Source organism: Excalfactoria chinensis, chromosome 15, assembly GCF_039878825.1.
Source record: "Excalfactoria chinensis isolate bCotChi1 chromosome 15, bCotChi1.hap2, whole genome shotgun sequence".
Taxonomy (NCBI): domain Eukaryota; kingdom Metazoa; phylum Chordata; class Aves; order Galliformes; family Phasianidae; genus Excalfactoria; species Excalfactoria chinensis.
In genome coordinates this window covers 56,364-62,919 of record NC_092839.1, presented here as the reverse complement: position 1 = coordinate 62,919, position 6,556 = coordinate 56,364, and the positions used below count along the sequence as shown (strand labels likewise).

The 6,556-nt window shown below is 47.4% G+C and overlaps 1 protein-coding gene across 3 annotated transcripts in view; it reads left to right on the top strand.

The window, feature by feature from the left end:
* Window positions 1-6,556, top strand: part of LOC140259247 (uncharacterized) — a 44,802-nt gene that overhangs the window by 18,307 nt on the left and 19,939 nt on the right. The window lies entirely within an intron of this gene.

Genomic DNA, 6,556 nt, shown 5'->3' with positions numbered 1-6,556 from the left:
CAGTTATTCCTATGAAAACACTTTGGATTCTGCTGAGAGCTGGGGAATCCAAGTAAGAAGTGCAGAACTCTAAATCCCTTTCCTTTCTCATCATAACTAAGGATCTCAGCTCTGCTTTCTTCACCAGGGGCACAGAGGGTTCAGTGTTCATTTCCATGGTCTTAACACTGAGGTGTTCTCTCCATGGGGATGCCAATTAACACAGAAATGCTATGGGAGATCCAAAGCCACTTGCAACCTAGCAGTCACCCTCAAAAAAAAGTCAAATGCCACAATTATGAGGTGTCCTGAAAGGAATGTCAGTTCATTCCCAGACCCACAGTGTTTCCCAGAGCCTCAAAGGTGAAGGGGAGGAATGAATGTGTTTCCTCCATGGACATAACTGCATAAGAGAGCTCACCACATCAGTGTCTGAGATGCACTTGAATTCTCACTATTCAACCAAGTGTTTCCAGTGGCAGCTATGGCCGAGTTAACATGGCACTGGGCTGGAGTTCTACACTGGGAGAAATGAGCAGGCCAGGGAATTGCTGCAGGGAAGGTGTCTGCACTTCAGGGATGGTATGGAGGTGCTCAAGTCCCCCTCCCACCATCTTTCTGGCAGCAGGTACCTCTCCCTCCCTGCCCATGTCTCTGCTGCCCTGCAGCTGTCCCTGCCTGCAGCTGTTTCTCTGAACACAGCTCCCCCCCTGGAGCTCACAGAGCCCATCTCAGCTACTGTGTGCTCAGCTCTGCCCTACTGACCCCTCCTGGAATCAGGCTCTGCCCAGGAGCATCTCAGTGCATGTACATGCTAAGGGCCAGGTTGCACAGAACCTGCTGAAACAGCATGGGGTGATGGTGGTTTCTATGGGCTGAGGAGCAGTAAAGGGTCTTACTGTGCATCCTGGTAAACCTCAAAGTGATGGCAGAAACTAAAATCAGTGACTAAGGAAAGCCCACACTGAAGCAGATAAAACCCTGCCCTATTTCTGCAGTAAAGTCACCGGGTTTTGCCTTGGAGCACTGTAAACTGTAAACCCCCTGCCCTAGGCAGCAGCTCTGTCAGCAGAAGGCCCCTGCCCTGCCAGGGGGCTCCTTCCCCCCACACATCTCCCCACAGCACCCTGGCCAGCTTCCCGTGCAGGCTGAGGGCTGAGCCTGGCAGGCTGTGAGGCCCCGGCACACGGCCCCTGGAGCACAGCAGGGACCCTGCTCTGCAGGACAGCCCTGGGCACCCGAGTGTACCCCTGGCTTCACAGCCTGCAGCCAACATGGGACACAGCCCTCAGGGTGGTGCTCTGTGCTGCAGCAGGGAAGTGTCGTCTGGAGCAGGTCCTTCTCCATAATAAAGGAACTCAGAGTGACTCCGTCCTGATCTGCTATGGGATGTCCCCACTTTGCAATCCTTTCAAGAAAAGCATCTGCATTTCCTGCAGAGAGAAACACAGTATCGAGGTCTGTGAGCAATGATCCCCCAACGAGCTCACGCCCCTCACAGCCTGTGACCTCTCTCTCCTTTCTCTGTGGGTTGTGCCCCAGCCCTTCTGTGTGGTGCAGAGAAGCTGCTCCTGGGCAGAAATGTCTCTGCAGCATTGCCAACTTTTATGAGCTCCCTTTGTCCCCAGAGCTCAGCCCAGCTCGGCAGTGGAGGATGTGATTTCTCTTCCCCACTGTTCTCCCTGGAGATATCCACAGGGCTCCAGGGCTGACAGTTCCTGAACGAAAACAGGGTGATCATAGCAGAATGTTCTTTGAATTCATGTGAACGTATTACTGGATGTCCTGTGGGCAGTGTCTGATTCCAGAAGCATGCTTGGTCCTCAAGAGCGTGTTTGCTTTACTAGAGGGGCAAATGCCCCATCTGGAAACTCTGTTATGGTCCATACTAAAAAAGTAGCTGTAGACAAGAATAAGGAGGGGTTGGCATTCCCTGGGGACTGTGGTGATCCAGCTGAGGCAGTGCAGTCATCCCATCCCCAGATGGAAAACCTGAGGCTCAAATGGGCTTCAGCACCCCACAGACCCATAGGAGATGAAATCCCTCTTTCTTTACTTCAGATATGCACAGTACAGTTGTCTGCATAACAGTCTCTCATCTGAGTCCTTGGACTTTATTCATTAGGTTGAGGGGCTCTTGTTCATGATCGGACACTAGACAATGACCAGGGGCCTTCAGTGGTCCTAGATGTGTGCTAGTGCCTGCAAAGTGTGGTGGAAAATCTTGGAGACAGCCACCTCATTCTTGGCCATCCTAAATGACTCCAGATCCATTCATTCTGGGCACCTGGTTTGTTTCTTCACCTGTGTCCCCATGGAGTACGCAGAGTTATTCAGCTGACCAAATGGATGAGCTCACCAGAAGACAAAACAGATCTTCTCTATGCTCCATCTACAGCATATTCTGCAGCTCAAGGCATTACAAACCTCAGTGTGTTCAGGGTTCTCATTTTAAAGGCATCAGAAGAAGCCTGGTGGCATCCATGTTCAGGGGTGACCAGCACAGTGACATGCAGCTGGCAAATGCAGCACAGGGCCTTCAACAAAAGCTATGTCATAATGATGTCAGTCAGTGCTGACTGGAAAACCCCAACCTCACAAATGCTTGTGTGCCACCTTTTGGACACCAATACCAGGGTGTAGAAACAAGATGCAGCCAGGATAAATCTGATGCTAGTTCTGGAATGGGATGCTTTCTGATGTGTCTTCACTATCATGTACTGAACAAAATGAATAAAAGTGATTAGCTAGAGACCGGTGGCGCATGGTGTTAGAACCGCCGCTTGCAACACCGGAGGCCCGGGTTTGAATCCCCCCTGTGGTGCAAGTGGTAGAAGTGCCGCTATGCTACACTAGAGGGCTCGAACCCTGGGAGTTGGACTCAATGATCTCTAAGGTCCCTTCCAACTCGCACGATACTATGATACTATGATACTATGATCTCTGTGCAGGTACAGGATCTTGTTTGGATCATAGAGTCATGGTGGGTTGGCTTCCATGGCTGTAGTACAAGAGGGATACAGGCAAGGAAGATGAGCAGTGGACATTACCGTCTATTGGAAAGTGCACTGAGCTCTGACAGTGATGGCAGAGGAGACAGCTGAGAGCTTATGGAAATGGATCAAAGAGGAGGGCGTCAGTGTCTGTTTCTGCCTTCCTGATTGGGCAGAAAAAATGCCCTCTGCAGATAGACACAAACCTCATGGTTTCAGGCTCTTAGAATCATAGAATCATAGAATTACCCAGGTTGGAAAAGACCTTGAAGATCATCAAGTCCAACCACAGCTTAACCAGTAGCCTATCTCTAAAAAAAAACCTCTGCTAAATCATATCCCTGAGTACCACATCCAAACGGCTCTTAAACACATCCAGGGATGGCAATTCAACCACCTCCCTGGGGAGCCTATTCCAGTACTGAACTACCCTTTCTGTAAAGAAGTTCTTTCTAATATCCAACCTAAACTTGCCCTGGCGCAACTTGAGGCCATTTCCCCTCGTCCTGTCACTTGTTACTAGTGAGAAGATACCTGCCCCATATGGGATGTTATTCACTCCAATAAATGCTAGAAAGAAAATGCAGCAGGACATAAGCCATCCAGAGGATTCCTGCAAAGCACAGGTGACAGCTGTCTGACACAAACCATAGAGGAACAAGAGAGGAGAGGTGCTTTGCTGGATCTCCTACTCATCAGCAAGGAGGAACTTGTAGAGAATGTGAACATCAGGGTGACCTTGGACTGCAGAGACTGTGAGATGGTGGAGCTGAGGTTCCTGAAAGGAGGGCAGAAGACAAGCTCATGGTCCTGGGCTTCAGAACAGCAGGCCTTGGCTTCTTCAAGTGTCTGCAGGGTGTGGCCCTGCAAAGAGCTGGGGATCACTGAGGTAATGCTGAGGGATTCAACAATATGCTGAATATCCAAGGATCACCTCCTCCAAGAAAAAGTAGTCCTTCTCATGGAAGAAGGAGACAGGCAAAGCATCACAAGTCCTGCATGAATAGAAAAAATCGACCTGATCAACCCAAAACTCAGAAAGAAAGCATGCAACCAGAGGAAACCGGAAGAGCTACATTGGCAGTGATACCGAGACTTTGTCCAAGTACATGTACAGAGATGAGTTTAGGAAAGCTAGAGCTCAGCCTCAATTAAATCTTCCCAGGCATATCAAAAGCAACAAGAAGATTTCTGAATGGAGCAGGGTACCTGGTGAAGCAGGTTATAGAAAAGGGTGTGATACTCAGTTCCTCCCTGAACTCCTTTATTAGCCAGACTGGGCTTCATGGAATCCTAGGTGCCTGAGAGTGGTGGGTGATTTTGATGCAAGGCAGATGTACTCTTGGTGAAAGAAGAAGTGATTGAGGAATGCTTAAGCAAAGAGGATATACAGGATCCTGAATCATAGAAAGGCTTGGAGTGGAAGGACTTTAAAGCCCATTCAGTTCCAGCCCCACTCAGTAAGACAGGATGCTCAGTGACCCATCTGAGCTTGTCTTGAGCATTCCCAGGGATGGGACATGCACAGATGCCCTGGGCTACCTGTTCCTGTTCCTCACCATGTGATGTTAGGAGCGTTAGGAATTCCCTCCTAACATCTAATGTAAAACTCTTTTTTAGTTTTAAACCAACCTCTCTTGTTCCGTCTTTATCGGACTGTGTAAAAAGACAGTCTACTTTTTTTTTTTTTTTTTTTTTTTTTTTTTTTTTTTTTTTTTTTTTTTAAACATTTTTTTCCAGGCCCTGGAACATGTTCAAAGGAGGGCAACAAAGCTGGTGAGGGATCTGGAGCACAGGCTGTATGAGGAGAGGCTGAAGGAGCTGGGAATGTTCAGCCTGGAGAAGAGGAGGCTCAGGGGAGACCTCATTGCTCTCTGTAACTACCTGAAGGGAGGCTGTAGTGAGCTGGGGGTCGGCCTCTTCTCTCGTGTCATTAGTGATAGTACCAGAGGGAATGGCTTCAAGCTACAGCAGGGGAGATTCAAGCTGGACATTAGGAGGTATTATTGCTCAGAAAGGGTGGTCAGGCACTGGAATGGACTGCCCAGGGAAGTGGTGGAGTCAGCGACCCTGGGGGTGTTCAAGGAAAGACTGGATGTTGTGCTGAGGGATGTGGTTTAGTGGGAGCTATTAGTAATAGGTGAACGGTTGGACTGGATGATCTTTTAGGTCTATTCCAACCTTGGTGATTCTATGATTCTATGATTTTTTACACGAACAAGAGACCAAGGCCAGAAGATGGAGGGAAGACATTGCGCAGAATGTGGCCTCCAGATTTCAATTCCCCAACATAGGAAAGATGTCAGCAAGCCAGAGCAGGTTTGGGAAAGTACTTTTGAGGTGCTGGAGCACTACACCTGTGAGGAGAGGCTGAGGGAACATGGCTTATCATAAAATCATAGAACCCTTTTGAGTAGGAAAGGATCCCTAAAGGTCATCTAGTCCAACTCTCATGCAATGTATGGGGACATGTACAGCTAGACCAGGTTACTCAGAGTCCTGTCCAGCCCGATTTGAATATCTCCAGGAATGGGGTTTTGTCAGCAGTTTATGGGCTGGTTTGGCCTGGTTCCATGACTTGTGGTGTGGAGGGACCTGCAGATCTGCACCCTGGAAAGGAATAAGGGCTAAATCTATGAAGGAAAATAAAGCAACACAGAGAGAGGAAAAGGAAAGAGGAAAGCTTGGAGTAGCATAGGAAAGTAAAGCAATAACAAAGCAAAGCAAAGCACTGAAGGAAAAATGAAAACATGAAGGATTCAAGGAAATATCTTTGACCACTTCATCCAGAAAACAAAAATGAAAAGCAAGTGAAAAAGGCAACTGGGGAGGATCCATTGTGATGTGATATGGAACCTCCATCAACAGAAAGAAACCCTTGTCAGCAACAGCCTTGGAGGACTCAAAGGCAGCAGCTGCAGAGCTCGGTTCCCATCCCAGAAGGTCTGCACCATGCAGGAGGTGCTAAGGAAGAGGTTGGTCCCTGTCTGCCACAGCAGCTCAGCAGAAGGAGAAAAGTCTTGGTGAAAAGGCAAGATGGACTACTTTGGGGATCTCCTCAATTTTGGATCCTCAAAGAGAAAACCAAAAGACAACACAACATGTAAGAATAATGACTAATGGGAAATGCAGTAATAATTCAAGAGGAAAAAATCAGAAAGGGAATAATAAATGATCAGGGCAATGGGAAATAAAGCAAAGAAAAGCAAAGAAAGGAAGTGCAATGCAAGAAAAATAAAAATAATTCTAAAATGAAGACAAATTTTCACAGGTGCTAGAAAGACAAATTGAAGGAAAAAAGAAGAGGAAGACTGTGGGTCTGCTGTCTGGGTTCACTTTTACTTTAATCCAAAGCAAATAGGCACCTGGGGTTCTTCTTAACCTTGTGATTTCCTGTCTGAGGATGTTGTTTTAGGAAAATAGCTAGGTTGATAATCATTTGCATTCTATATGTAGTTTGCTTATGTCTAACAGTTCTCTACTTAGAATGTGTTGAATATGATTGAATATAATTGTTGAATATAATCAGATAATTGAACAGTGTGAGAGACTTGGACAAAATAGAAAAAATCTAGGTCTGAACA